At 41.0% G+C, this 13,905-nt stretch overlaps 1 long non-coding RNA gene across 1 annotated transcript; it reads left to right on the plus strand.

Moving 5' to 3' along the window:
* The first annotated feature begins 9,512 nt into the window (after positions 1–9,512).
* LOC134094204 (uncharacterized) lies at positions 9,513–10,787 on the plus strand. Its single transcript, XR_009940431.1, has 4 exons — positions 9,513–9,548; positions 9,647–9,773; positions 10,201–10,293; positions 10,392–10,787. It is a non-coding gene; the product is annotated as an uncharacterized LOC134094204 (long non-coding RNA).
* Positions 10,788–13,905: the final 3,118 nt, after the last annotated feature.

Below are 13,905 nucleotides of genomic sequence, written 5' to 3' on the forward strand. Positions count from 1 at the left end.
AGGAAGCCTCCTCAAAATTGAGCACACATTCAGGCGCCATGTAAAGGTACGTCCCGCCAACAGGCCCTACCGCTTGGGCGTTGAACTTGCTTCCTTGACGAAGCAACACAGTGTCCTTGATGTTTGCCAACCCCCAGTCTGTAAGGATGGCACGCCTTGACTGTTGTTGAACCTGTAACGTATAGAGAAGAAAAAAAAGTGTTTAATATAATTGCAATCGTTTCAGTAGATTGTTTAAATTAAATGTTACATAACTCACCATGACATTTGCCGGCTTCAAGTCCTGGTGGATGACCCTCTGCGCATGTATGTACTCGGTTGCCATTGCCAAGTCCAAGGCTATGAAGTCTGCATCATCTCCTTGGAGCTAACGCCACAAAACAAATAATTACAATTATTTTCTTAATGAAAGGTTTTATATACATTCTAAATGGAATAGTCTGAAGCGAACGACTGGGCTGTTAATAATAGAACTTAAACCAATAACATTGACATCTCCCATTCCCTTCAAGAGCCAGGAACACACGTGCAAGCAGATTCCTTTAGCAGATCCATTTTCTCGTCATTATAAAAGCATCGCTCAATGGTACCATTGAGAGATGCTATTACAATGACGAGAAAATGGATCTGCTAAAGGAATCTGCTTGCACGCCCGACCGTCTATGCAACGGCAGAACTCCATGAAGTATTGCTTTGCTAAAAGTAGGTGAGTGTGTGTGTGTGTTTGGCAAACAGAGTACAGATACACTTGTGTACAAGCTGAATTTGCCATTTACAAAATGTGTACAACTAGTGGGACAAACAAACTAGCAAAGACAGTTGCATTGCGCCTGCCAGAGACGTAAGACATTGTCTTTTAAATATTTCAAATGAACACAACTGAAATAAATACTTGTACTGTACCGTTACAGAACAGTTAGTTGAATGGATCACAGCATCCAGGCTTGCACCCTGAATATATTCTGTTGCCAGCAAAAAGCATGTGTCTGTGCGGGCAGCTGCCATTAGTCTGACAATGTTAGGATGAGACAGCCTCCTATGAAATTAGGAAAGAACACAATGAAGTGAGATTACTTTACAGTTTTATGAAATATAAATTACACAACATGTTGCGAAGCATAGACAAGTCTACATAAATCAAATCTAGTTCTTACAGGGACACGTTAATTTCGTGCTGGATATCCTTGTCCTCCTCTCCTACTGGGCCAAATGCTACCCGTTTAATTGCTGCTGGAGTACCCTGGTAGGAACCTCCATAAACTTTGCCAAATGTTCCCTCGCCAAGGAGAACGTTCTCATCATATCGAATCAAAGATGTCTCTACATATGGAAGACGTGGAAGGTACACTGCAGATGCAAACAAAATACACAATCAAGCACCTAGCATCTACTGTGTGGTGTTCCAGTCACATTTACATTCTCAGGCTATGGCACCTGATGACAAACTTTAATCTTTCCTTTGCTTAGCCTCAACAAAGGCTCAAAGTGATCAAAGACAAATATGATGAGAAAAACAGTGCTTACATGATGGCGCAAAGGAACTGCCAGATGCAGTAACATCACCACTTGCACACTCAGCACCTCCATCAATGACACTGTCTGGCGACCATTGTTGGTCTACAGCCTCCTCTACACCAGATGACTCCAATTGAAAATCATTTGTGCCTCTATCTGCACTATTCCCTGATTCCTACACAAACAAATTTACATGATTGTATAAATCCCTGTTCTACATTTGCACATGTGTGCTGTGTGTGGGGCAGTGGCATACTGATGATCAGAGGGTGGTGGGCAGTGTGTTGTATGTATGTGGCTTAAGATGCTGGTAAGGGGCGGTGTGTGTGTGCGCGTGTGGGGGGGGGGGGGGGGGGGGGGCGGTGGCCAGTGGGCTGGATGTTGTCTGTAAGGAGTGTGGCTTTCTATGTATGATGCAGTGAAATGGGGCTGTCAATTAAACTGGATAGGGCCTAGTCGAAATCCTTTGTGATGTCACAGTTCAATGCAAAGTCAATGGGGGAAAATAAGCTTGATTTTTGCTAATATCTCAAAAAGTATAAAGTGTACAGAACTGAAATATACATTGCATGTACATATTGAAATATACATATACAAATATTTCATTTTCAAGACCTACGTAATAAAGTTTGAACCAAGTTTCTACGTTACACGTTTGAAGCTGAATTAGACGCAGAAATTTTAGTCAGGAGAATAATAATAATAATAAGAAGAAGAAGAAGCCTTCGGATAACAGAACAGTGCATTTGCATGCACTGTAATTACCTCATTGGCAAAATGTCCACACACATCTGATTTAGCGCTCTCATCTAAAACATAAAACATATCAGACTGAATAATAGTCCAAATACATTGGCACACATATACAGTGGGTACGGGTTGAGAATGCACCTTCTCCCGCGGGACTCCCGAAGAGATCCCGCAGGCCGTCAAGCCGATTTTTTTCGAGGCTAAGGCAATGTACCCAAACAACCACCAGGTGGCAGAAAGTTTCATCCCGCATTTCAAAATGATGAAGACCGCATATCCGTCAATAGTCGACTCCTTAATCTCATTTAATCATAACAATGAAGGTGATGACTGGCGAAATTATTCAAACGACGTTTCAATGAACCATTGTTGAAATGAATGAAAATGGTTATAGAAAATCGCCTACAGCCTAACGCCGACACAGCTGATTCTTTGATTGATTCTAAGCTGTTTTGATGTAGGGGATGGGTAAACTGGCGCACTACAAACATGCTACCAATCAAATGTAATATTAGTAGGACTAGCCTACGTAGACACTTTAGTCATAGGCAACGTTGCCATGTTAATTTGGGCTAGAAGTGCTTGTGCTTGTGGTGGCGCTTGTGGTGGCGCTCCTTTCCGCTGCTTCTCCCGAATTGTGTGGCAAATTTGTCAGCAATCAGCTTAAATGTCAAATCATATTTATTTCTCTTTGTCGCCATGGTATTGGGGGAAACGCGGAGAAACGAGATGGTCAGTCCTCATATTTTTTCTTCGCGTTTCGTTATAAGAAATAGGCTATATAAGTAATGTAATGGTCAATTTGCTGCGCAATTGACCAAGCAACCGCGGACCGACAGAAAAAGAAAGCAAACGTTGCTGCGGAAATGCTTGCTAATTTGATGTGTTTAAACGTAGAGCCATACAATTAGGTGTGTCTGTTATTATGATAATTTTCGAGCATAACTGGTTGTCCATAGCTCAGTGACAGGTGTTAATAGCCTTGCCATAAGCACTGCTGCAGGTGCTTCTTTTATTATGCGGTTAGAGCATAAGCGCTTACTCATATAGACCAGGGGCGCCTGCAGGAATTAATGCTATGGTACGCACACCAATCAACCCCCCCCCCCCCCCCCCCCCCCCCGAAAATATTTCGCTGATATTGTACAATATTTGTCCGTTTCTCGGTTTTAGATTTGTGCATTGGTCAGCAAAAAAGTAGCCTACAACATATAACATCCACATACAATAACACAATTAGAAATTTGAAAGTGATAGTAGCAGTGGTATAAGCGGGATAATCAACTCCGCGCCGTGCGTTTATAACTAATGCACTTATCGAAGTGTATGCCCTCCGCCTGCGGCGTCGGGTCCTTATTACCACTTCGAACGTGCATTATTTTCCTATAAACGCACGGCGCGTCGTTGATTATCCTTTACACAATACTCATTTGGACAACACACATCTAAGTTACTGCTAAGTTACGTTTAGTTTTGTTCAAGCATTAACGTCTGATGTTAAACAGTGTTGTAATGCTAGTCTAACGTTCCGACAAGCACACAAATTGTCTACCTAGCTTGTTATTGCCCATCTAGAATCTCCTCTAGCTTTCCTGCCTCCATCTTCCATTCTTTCTCTTTTCGTTGTTTAAAAGAACTTGCGATATCCACGATGAGTAGCCTATTTTGAGTTAGTGATTTAGCGTCACATTGTGTTCTGATAACCATAATAGATAGCCGAGTAAAAGAAAACAACAAGTAGCCTACTTGCGCGCCTGCGTGCGTAATCTCTCCAGCTCAAATGAAATATGTGCGCGTGGATATACAGTAGCTCTGCATTAAGTTAATTTTGATAACGTGTTGACAAACTTCATATAGAAAATTGTAAATAGCCTGATGGCATGGCATGCGGCTAATGGGATACTGTGTATAGTTGGGAAGTTATGGTAGGCCAATTTGATGTGAATACACACGCACAAGGGTAATTTTCTTTCCTTGATGAGTAGTCTCAAGGTACGCACAGTGCGTACGGCCGTACGCCTGCAGGCGCCACTGATATAGACTATAACTCAGGGACAGGTGCAAAACCACCAACTGGGATGGATCGAAGGGCAAGCAAGCACTGCCACACAACGTGAAGGCCTTTGTGCTGTCAACACTAAGCAGAAAGTTTCCTACGATGGGGAGAAGTGGCCGCAAGGACTGCATCGATAAGATCAACGAATAGCCTTTAATGTTTCGGAGTGATTATTTGCACCCGGGTGTAAATCGTGGAATGGAGGCATTTTCTTATTTGCACCCAAACCGGAAATGCGTGCTATCCAACATAGCGGGACCATCTTGGCAGGAGATGGCCTACCTAAATCTAACAAGTTAGGATTATTAAAACTATATTTGAGATGGTAAAGTGGTGCTAAATTTCCACAAACTTTATTCAGTGAACGGGTAAAGCCGTCCGTTTGCAAGCACAATCAAGAAACACGATCTTTTTGTTTTGTTTACCGTTACCTAGCAACCCCAACAAGTGAGTCAATAATTAGTATTCTCCCCTTCTTCTTCGACGAGGTGCAGTACAGCGGTAGAGTGACTGACTTACCATGCTCGAGGTGCTGGGTTCGAACCTCAGATAATTTTTTTTTTTTTTTGCCTGCCAAAGTACGCACCATGACTTCTTTTTTCTTAGATGACGTTACCTCGAGGCAAATAAGAGTTTGTGCTTTTTGAACCTGTCAAAGATTTACTGGTTTTATTTCAGTTATGAGTAGAGTTAAGTAGAAGTAGGCTTCAGTAGTTGTTAGAAAGGTTGTGTTTTGACTTTGAGCCCCCAACGCTGCCCCGAAGGCGCTTAGGCGTGGGTTAAGGTTAAGGTTAGGGTTAAGGTTAGGTTAAGGTTAGGGTTAAGGTTAGGAGTAGGATTAAGTGTTTTTAAGTCAACAGTGGCAGCGCTGCCTGGAAGACAACTCAGAAAACAACTCTTTAAAGTAGCTTGTCTTTGATGAAGCTACCACATGACCACTCATTACCCTAATATTTGTATAATCACTTCCAAGTAACCCAGACATGGCAAAACAGCTAAAAACTGTTCAAAACTATTAGGCCTAGCCTACTGTAGAGCTGGTAAATACACAGGCCTATTGACAGAGAACATGGATGTTAGACATCGGGTGTAAATAGTATTGTTGATTATTACACTATTTACACCCGGGTGTAAATAGTAATGTTGATTATTACACTATTTACACCCGGGTGTAAATAGTAATGTTGATTATTACACTATTTACACCCGGGTGTAAATAGTAATGTTGATTATTTGCACCCGGGTGTAAATAGTAATGTTCATTATTTACACCCGGGTGCAAATAGTCTCTGCCTTAATGTTTTACAACCCAGCTGGTATCCGCTGTTCATTCCGACATATCCCCACTCGGCGGTAGGCCTAGGCCTATTTAACTTTTTTTTTTTTTCAAACAACGTGCCATTCCGACATGAGGTCATTAATAGGATATTAATGTCATAACTATTAGGCTATCATTAGGCTTACTATGCATGGCTGTAGGCAGCTATATGAGGACACTGAGATCTGGACCTCATCGGTTTTGAGAGCTGGAAATACATGTGTTTGCTAAATATCGGTTGTTGTGCATGTTGCGTTCGCGACTCGGGGAGGTGAAAGCAGTTCTGTAAAGACATTGCAAGTTTTGACTTTGAGCCCCCAACGCTGCCTGGAAGGCGCTTAGGCGTGGGTTAAGGTTAAGGTTAGGGTTAAGGTTAGGTTAAGGTTAGGGTTAAGGTTAGGAGTAGGATTAAGTGTTTTTAAGTCAACAGTGGCAGCGCTGCCTGGAAGACAACTCAGAAAACAACTCTTTAAAGTAGCTTGTCTTTGATGAAGCTACCACATGACCACTCATTACCCTAATATTTGTATAATCACTTCCAAGTAACCCAGACATGGCAAAACAGCTAAAAACTGTTCAAAACTATTAGGCCTAGCCTACTGTAGAGCTGGTAAATACACAGGCCTATTGACAGAGAACATGGATGTTAGACATCGGGTGTAAATAGTATTGTTGATTATTACACTATTTACACCCGGGTGTAAATAGTAATGTTGATTATTACACTATTTACACCCGGGTGTAAATAGTAATGTTGCATGATTATTACACTATTTACACCCGGGTGTAAATAGTAATGTTGATTATTTGCACCCGGGTGTAAATAGTAATGTTCATTATTTACACCTGGGTGCAAATAGTCTCTGCCTTAATGTAATACCCAGCTGGTATCCGCTGTTCATTCCGACATATCCCCACTCGGCGGTAGGCCTAGGCCTATTTAACTTTTTTTTTTTTTCAAACAACGTGCCATTCCGACATGAGGTCATTAATAGGATATTAATGTCATAACTATTAGGCTATCATTAGGCTTACTATGCATGGCTGTAGGCAGCTATATGAGGACACTGAGATCTGGACCTCATCGGTTTTGAGAGCTGGAAATACATGTGTTTGCTAAATATCGGTTGTTGTGCATGTTGCGTTCGCGACTCGGGGAGGTGAAAGCAGTTCTGTAAAGACATTGCAAGTTTTCATGGCGATCATCTGCGCCGCGCCGCGCAGCTGTAGCTGATTGTGAAAGCCGATTGGAAAAACATAAGTTTAGAGCGAACGTTTCAACTATGTTTGCCATGGTAGACAAAAACACTCAAATAAAACAATAGCCTAACAAATAACTGCATGCGTAATGGACACGGCTCTATATCCTAAATAATTTTCGAGGTTCGCCATTTGGTAATATGACCTATCCTTACTGACAATATTTGGATTGGACAATTTAGATTGAGCACAACTAAAGTTGCACGAAGGCAAAATACAGTCCTAAAAGCCTATTCTATATAGCCTGGCCAATATTGTAGATGTGCAAAAGCAGCATTTGCGTGCGTGCTTGCCGGTGAGGTGTAGCCTACAAAAATGAGCATAACATCTGATTATTAAAGTATGGCTATAGGATATAGGCTAGAGAAGAGCTGGTTTAAAATTCAAGTGTAGTAAAAAAGTTTGTGCACATCCCCGGTCAAGGTGCAGAACAAGAGTAGGCTAAATCATAAAAAATGGAAAAAGGTTCGCACACTTGAAATCCTTCTTTTTTGATTTGATTTTATTTTCTTTATCACAAAGGAATGACGTTTCGACCGTGTGGTCTTCTTCAGATTAAAATTCAAGTACGTGCGCTATTTAACCCCTCGAGACCGACTGCAGTCTGCTGACACAGCCAGACGACTCTCCCAACCCATTCATTCGTTTTGGCCGATATAATCCATTCATTCGTTTTGTGCGTATATAGATTCCTGCATGCTGCATTACCGTGACCCTTAGCCTACCTTGTGGATGATTTTTTCTCATTGGAATACAGCAGGACAGAATGCCTTTTATCTAACAAACGCAAAAGCTGAGATTGTTGGAAGGACTAGGCTACTCAACAAACTTGTTTTTCGTTTCTGGGAGATCTCGTTATCGTTTTGGATTGTCGGATTTTTATACTTATTGTTTGGACTTATGGACAATGAACTTTGAGGGGTGGTTGTTAGTGCTTTACAAAGCTTTGTGTTAATAAGTGTCGGTCCTCCTATCCTTCAGCTCACTGCGCGATGCAGTTGCGCATAGTGGCCACGAAGTCATTAACTGTTTACGACACAATACATGATATTTGTGTTTTTCGTTTCTTAGATTTAATGCATGTTTGACATGTAAACAGGCCTTCAGTCCGTTAACTTAAGGCCTTCTTTTGCATGGGGTTGCTCGCATCCGCCCGTAACCTAGGCTATTATGTGCGTAGTGGCTGTATACTCTTGATTATAATAAGAGGCAAATTGTTACAGGACAACTTAAACTGACTTCCCCAATGCTTCCCCGCAGCACATTACATTTTAATATAGGCTAATATAGGATGAACAAAGTCTATGCTATATTAAATCCAGTAGCCTACTAATTCTATGTGCCACGTCCGATTTCGCAAGTGATGTAGTAGGCTACGTTTAAACATCGACAAACGTCTGTGAGACTACCCATTTCATGAAGAGCAATTGCACTGTAAAAAATGAATCCTGGTGCCACGGATATTACACAGAAAAAATGAAGTATGTCTTGATTTCCTTAAGTAATCACCTTAAAAGAATAATGACTATGTATTTTCCCAAATAAATCAACTACATTTACGAGAAAAAAATGCAGAGAAAGTGCTCCCTAAAATAATTGCGGCAAGTTGCACAATTTCTCACAAGTAAATGTGCAGCCCCTTTTCCTAAATATTTCAAACATCCTAACTGCCACTTCACAAGTCGTTCACTCTCCACACACACCGCGACTGGATTTGAAGGCTCATGCAGGTCGTCTGTCAACATCGGCAAAATCTACTAATCGAGGTAAGTTCTAAAAGAAATATTTTCCACTGCTCGATCTGTGCGTGTATCTGTAGGTGATATTTTGTAAAATGATAGGAACTGGTTATTCCTTTGATAAATGGTTGGCTAATAAGCTAACATGTTAGCTATATGACGGGGGGATTTAGAGGCTCGTTTAGCTGCTACACGTATCTGGATTATTTGAATGAACACATACATCTGTAATAGATATATTTACTGACAGGGCACAAATGGAGTGTTTAAATCCTAGGTAAGGAAGTTATTGGTTGCTTATAGACTTTGAAGTAGCAGCTAGCTGCTAGCAAGCTAAACGGTTTCTGAAACGAGGGGACTGGCGTTTGCAAGCCATCGAAGGAATGTGTTATAATGCAAATTACTATTTGTGTATAATACTCATAGTAAAGAACTGCAACAGATACTGTTTCTCACTCATAAGACCACCATGTCCATGAGGATCGCACATTAAACCTGCCAGTTCTTGATGCTGTTGGTTATGGTTAGCTAGCTCAGTGACTGTGTGTCGAACGGCGCTGCTGCAACCGTCAAGGTGAGGCTGAGAAAAGCCTATGCAGAGCGGGGGTAGGCTAACATATCTGCAAGCGTAGACGACCAGTGCCATCTATTCCATTTACTGTAATAAATCAACAACAAGTATTAGTATTAAATGGATATGGGGGGAAGAGGGAGGGGTTGTGCATACACACAGAAATAGACAGGCAGTCAGTCTAGAAGTTGTATCTTGTCGATGAGGACTACAGCACCATTTATTTTTGTATTTCACCAATTTCAGACTTCCTCCATTGACAGAAGCAAAGAGATGGTTTCGCAAGGGCAGATTTGATACCTGTGTGAGAAACCAGGAGACTTAATCCAGGAGTACAGTGTAAGTAACTGTGATGATATAGTGTACTGTACTAATCTATTCTGGTTTATATGTACAGACTCATAGAATGATCTTTGGTATTTGTGTGTGCTCTACAGTGAGAGGCAGCGGTTCAAGGAGACTTCATCAGACCTCAATCCAACAGAACACCTTTGGGATGAATCAGTGGAAACTGAGAGCCAGTCTCCTCATCCAACATCTGAGAGATGCCTATGCAGAGCGGGGGTAGGCTAACATATCTGCAAGCGTAGACGACCAGTGCCATCTATTCCATTTACTGTAATAACTCTATTCATTTTGCCGTCACTCTGACATCAAATAGCGTTACATATGAAGCTTCAGCCTCTGTATGAACACTTTTGTATTTCTATACAACATTTTAGAGGCCAATATGCAGACTATTTCATGAGTAGTTTGTGCATGGGCATTCTATCATGTCTCCATTTAGTTTCCTGTGTTATTTATTTATATATATATATATTTTTAAATCAACAACAAGTATTAGTATTAAATGGACATGGGGGGAAGAGGGAGGGGTTGTGCATACACACATGTATACACACAGAAATAGACAGGCAGTCAGTCTATAAGTTGTATCTTGTCGAGGAGGACTACCATTTATTTTTGTATTTTTGTATTTCACCAATTTCAGACTTCCTCCATTGACAGAAGCAGAGAGATGGTTTTGCAAGGGCTGATTCGATACCTGTGTGAGAAACCAGGAAACTTAATCCAGGAGTACAGTGTAAGTATCTGTGATGATATAGTGTACTGTACTAATCTATTCTGGTTTATATGTACAGACTCATAGAATGATCTTTGGTATTTTTGTGTGCTCTACAGTGAGAGGCAGCGGTTCAAGAAGACTTCATCAGACCTCAATCCAACAGAACACCTTTGGGATGAATCAGTGGAAACTGAGAGCCAGTCTCCTCATCCAACATCAGTGTGTGACCTCACAAATACGCTTCTGGAAGAATGGTCGAAAATTCAAATGAACACACTCCTAAACCTTGTGGAAAGCCTTCCCAGAAGAATAGAAACTTTTATACTGTAGCTGCAAAGGGTGGACCAACGTCATATGGATTAAGAATGGGATGTCACTCAAGTTCATATGCGAGTCAAGGCAGGCAACTCAGTACTTTGGCCAATATAGGCTAGTGTAGTGAGTAGAACGATGCTGCGGTCGTCTTGGAAGGTCATCTTTTGTATGTCAGGTTAAATGTACACTGAATAAATGTTGTTAATTGAAATACTGATTATCTATTTGTGTATAAACACCACATACCACATCCTTTGAAAAAATATGGTAACAGACTTACTTTAAACATGCGTAACTGCTCAAAATAAGTGAGGCAATTATATTACGCATGATTTTATCATGTGAAATAAACCAGAAAAAATCAGGGAAATTTCCTTGATTTATTTTGAATATGCTTAATTGCATTGAGATATTTTACACAACTTTTTTTTGATATACATGAATAATTTGAGTAAATTTCCATGATTTTTTAAGACTATTTTCTTGAAAATAAAAGGGTTATATTTTCCCCTAATATTTTCAGTCGTAATAAATTGCCTCAATTTTTTCTTGCATTTCCACTGTGTCATTTTTTACAGTGTGTCTTGTGCGATCATTCCCCCTCCCCCACACTTGTCTAACCAGTTCACTAGACATTATAGCCTACCTGTATGCGGCATTGGACGATTGCCTCCCTCCCCCCTTTCTCTCGACAGACACTTCCTGACACTAGGGCTCGGGATCATGACATCAAAACTTCGCGGGCACAGCCACATTGGCAGCTTCACTCCTTAGTTTACTATGGATTACTATGGATTTACTCCCGCCTTTTAGTGTGTTCCTGTTACTTAGTTTTTGCCTTCTTGGTAGTATGTTGCTGTGTAGTGGGGTGTAACAGTGCAACCCACGATCGCAAGAGGAAAAGAATAAATCGCTACTATTTCTGCTTCTTGTCTTGTGCATCTGAATGAATGGATATTACGTTCAGTGCGCTACCAAATGGCGGCGATATTCCTAGAATGCAAGGCGTGTGCCCGAGCCCTATTATGTAAATGTAAAAATGTGTGTGTGTGTGTGTGTGTGTGTGTGTGTGTGTGTGTGCGCTGAACCACGAATTCACATATTAACTTTTCAGCAGACATCGCAATCATAAAAAAATCGCAAAACTTTTTAATAAAATAATGCCTCTTGTCTTAATGGGTTCCGGAGGTTCGTAGAGTAAGTTTTGAACCCCGGTCGCTGACGTATGATTAAGATGCCTCAACCATTTACGCCACAGTTCGAGTGTCAATTTCTTCGCACTTAGCCAAGAAATATAAAGGATTCAGTCAGTCGAGTTCATTTAGCCTATTCGCGGCATGCACTTGAAACGCCGATCAAAAGTTCTGACATGTTAAACTGACGTTAGTCATTAATTCACCACATGATAAAATGCTGTTATATTGACGCACAGTAGCCCACGGTAGTCTATGTCTATCTCTGAATCAACATGAACATGCATAACGAGATCCATATATTCTAAGTTGCTAGAAACTTCTTTTGCGGAGCTAGGCCTACTAGTCGATGGTTACAATGAATCACCCTCACTGCCCTATCGCATATCTGACCATCCATTGTTATAATGTTACAAAATGCGCGATCTTCTCCAATCATGTAGCCTACGGTTATAAGTAAAGTGACATGATAGGCATGTAGGCCTATTAAAGATATTTCTGTTAAATACGTTTTATTTTCAGTTGTCAAAAGTGGTGGGGACAAAATCTGTGATAAAGTGCTGGGTAGCTACCCAGCGTCGCCGGTTAAAATGAACATGCCTCCGTTTTAAAATAGCCTATAGGCCTACACATTTCTAAGTATTCCTAACATAAATGTAGCCTAAATGTCCATCTTGTCCATCTCTTTCGTCTTCGCCTTGACAATAATAGCCTATTCACGGAAATCCCAGCTAACAATTTCTGGTTAGGAGAACGTTTTTAGAACGTTTTTTTCCTGGTTAGGAAAACGTTGCCTGAAAGTTGCGAAAGTTGCCACAAGGTTCCCCAGGAAAGTTTTCTTGACGAAAATACTACGTTTTTTTCTGGTTGTTTATTTTGGTTAGCAGAACGTTCTCCTACCCTTTAGGGAACTTTACTATATTTGGTTGCATTAACGTTCCCCTAACCTCCCAGCAACAAAGTGTAAAGGGGGAAAAAAATATGTAGAATTATCGTGACATCCTTGCATGGCTCGCTGCACAATCGCCGTCTGCGACGACAGCCTATCTATAACCTGGGAGAGCGAACGACTCTGATGGCTAAGGCAATGAGTAGTATATGAATCTTCACTTACCATGAGCTGCTTGTTGAACTGCGACGAATACGACCCGTTAACATAGTAATGTGTCAGCTAAGTATTTAAATGCGGTTAGGTCTAATACTTTCTTGTCTACGGTGTCTTTTCCTATAATAAACGATTAGTCAGATCAAAACATAAGCAGAGCAGGCGCTAGCCTAACACACTGTTTCAACATTCAAAACTGGCTGTTTTTATTGCATCGTATGCCATTAAAAGTCCTCGGTTCAGAATTATGATGGATTTTGGTTTATTTTGTTTTAAATTGGGACTGGGAATTGTGGGATAGGCTGAGTGAACAGCACAGTATAGGCTATAACTTGGACTACGTGTTAATATAAAACAATTCTCCCCCGGGAACATTGTGCTGTTTAAGATGCAGTCTCAACGTTTGAGAAATAATTCATTGGAGTCCTCATCATCATATTTTCATAACAAATAAAGCTTTAAAAACATGAATGCATTTCTGCCATTCTAATCGATTATGGATTAATCCAAAACTATTCGTCAGATTAGTTAGCATGAAATCGTTGTGTGCCTGCCTGGGACTATGGCTAGCTAGCTCTTCCACCCGGTTTACCCTGTACAGTGTTTTTTAAAAGCCTGTTGGACTTAATGGAACAAGTGCATGGAGAAGATGTGAAGAATGTGATCGATACCATACAGCCAGCCTACGTAAGTAACTTTATATCTCTGTGTTATCCAAATGTCTTAAAGTTAGCGAGGTTGAGTCTGCTAAAACACCAACACCCCAGAACTCACGGACCGAGATGAAAGTTTCTCAACTCGCGCTGGCCCCTTTATAGCTAGCTGACGGGCTGGCTTTGGTCGGCCGAATATCAATCCAACAGAGGGGGGAAGAATAGAATAGGGCTATATGTCGATTTTGCAACAAATTATTCCGACTTTGCAGTGTGGCTGCTGGCCGTGTTCAATTGGAAACTCATAGAAACTCTGGGGCGATTTTCATCAATCAACCCCACGCACATAACCAGAGAATACCGA

Source organism: Sardina pilchardus, chromosome 10, assembly GCF_963854185.1.
Source record: "Sardina pilchardus chromosome 10, fSarPil1.1, whole genome shotgun sequence".
NCBI lineage: Eukaryota > Metazoa > Chordata > Actinopteri > Clupeiformes > Clupeidae > Sardina > Sardina pilchardus.